Source organism: Malurus melanocephalus, unplaced genomic scaffold (genome assembly GCF_030028575.1).
Source record: "Malurus melanocephalus ecotype Western Australia unplaced genomic scaffold, MMel_1.1 scaffold_1161, whole genome shotgun sequence".
Lineage (NCBI taxonomy): Eukaryota > Metazoa > Chordata > Aves > Passeriformes > Maluridae > Malurus > Malurus melanocephalus.
The window spans coordinates 41,356-43,316 of record NW_026624393.1 but is presented as its reverse complement, the minus strand read 5'-3'; positions in this window follow the sequence as shown (position 1 = coordinate 43,316).

The following is a 1,961-nucleotide window of genomic DNA, read 5'->3' as shown; positions in this document are numbered from 1 at the left end:
TTTTCATCAATCCTGCTTTTAAATTCACAGCTGGAGCGTTCTCCAACCATTCCCTCTCTCCTGAGACRTCTTGTACCCGCTTCAAGGCATCGTTTAAGTGTCCTCCCAGAGRCTCCGAGCACAGATCAACCTCAGCTTATCCGAGGTAATCTCGACATCTTTTATTCCGTGTTTGTTCTTTGGAGATTCGATTGGGGCCTCGAAGGAAATTCATTTACCTGCCGTGTCTTTTGGATTCGACCCGATTGAAATGTCAGGGCGAGACGCGGCGCTTCAAAGCCTCACAGATGTGATGGAGATCGAGGAAACATCACTCCCAAAAAATACCCCTCCAAAATTTGCATTAAACCAAACAATTGGCCATTAATGTTCCCTCAGCTCTCGGGAACGGCAGAGGCAAAATTAACAGAGCTGAGTCCGAGCTCTCCCTCTCCCCARTAATCCTGGGCTTTCCTGAAATCCCAGGCAATGAGGGCTGTCGGGTTTTARTTATAAAAAGCAAACACTCCAAACGCTTTGTCACCACGGGGAAGTGCCACACGAGCTGGAGAACGGGGCTGCTTTCTGTGGCACCTCCCGGGCAATACCAAACACCAGAATTAACGCCAGARAAAACAGAAATAGAAATAAATTTAAGAGAGATAAAGCAGAGGAAATTAAAATGTATTTTAACCTCTCCAGCACAAACCCTGTCCCCTTTCTCTGGAAAAGKTTCCCTTACCCTGGCACCCATCTGGGAGCGTGGAGCTGCTGCCGCTGCCTCGCTGAGCTCTGCTCCCCCGGGATTTACGTTCCCGGTTATCAGGAGAGGACAGGAGTGTCCCTCATCCCTGTGGATTTAATTGGAACCTCCAGAGCATCCTGGAGCTGTCTGTGCGTCAGCAGAGGGCTGGCAGAGGGCAGGAATGGGTTTTTTTTTTATCCTCACTGGTGGTTTCCAGCAGGGCTGATCCCTCCGGGATTCCCAGCGGGGTTTGGGCACCTGGTTCATGGGATTTTGGAGCTCTGGGGGCTGTTGATCCCACAGGGTGTGGAATTGTTGATCCCTCAGCACTCCCCGTTCCCCATGGGATGCTCTCCACTCCTTTCCCAGCGCTGCTATCCTCCCTAAATTATTCCCGTTTTCCAGGAACAATTCCTTGGACCAACCAGGCCGGCTCCTCACAGGAAAATCCCCCCCACGCACAGCGAGGTTCTGCAAACACCATTTGAAACAGAATCTCTTTTCTTCCATCATTTCTGTTTTCTTAAACTTTTGACACTTGGCTCCATGATTTCTTTTTTTTTTTAAACCCCAAACCGATACTATCAGTCATTCAGGACACAGAAATTTACTGCAGAGAGAGGGAATAAATCCTAAACATATTCACCTTTTCTCCACCGGGGCCATTTATCTGCCTCCTGCCTGGCCCCAAAACTATYGCCAATAACGGGAGATGAGAACATCCTGCCCAGGAATTCCCCGGGTGAGCATTAGAGCAGGAGCTGAARCCTTTAAATGTATTTCATGAGCGGAGGATTGAGCGGGCAGGTCTGGAAATTGCTTTTCCGAGGTGTGCGGAGGGGATGAGCAGGGCGGCACCGCCATCTGCTGGGATAACCAGAACCGCCGGGCTCGGGATGGCAACGGATCCACACTCTCCTTCAGCTGATGAGGGACACCCAGACACCCTACCCTTTTTCTTTTTACTTCCTCCCCTTTTTTTTCTCTTATTTTTTCTTAATTTAATCCTTTCTCTSTGTAATTATTTATTCTGTTTATATGTATATAAGGATATAGTCTGTATATACTTCCCCTTTTGACTTTTCATTTTTTTCTTAGTTTTATCTAGCAGCTTCTTCCTCTTCCCTTCAGTTTTTTTCTCTTCTTCCTCTTCCTCTTCCTCTTCCTCTTCCTCTTCCTCTTCCTCTTCCTCTTCCTCTTCCTCTTCCTCTTCCTCTTCCTCTTCCTCTTCCTCTTC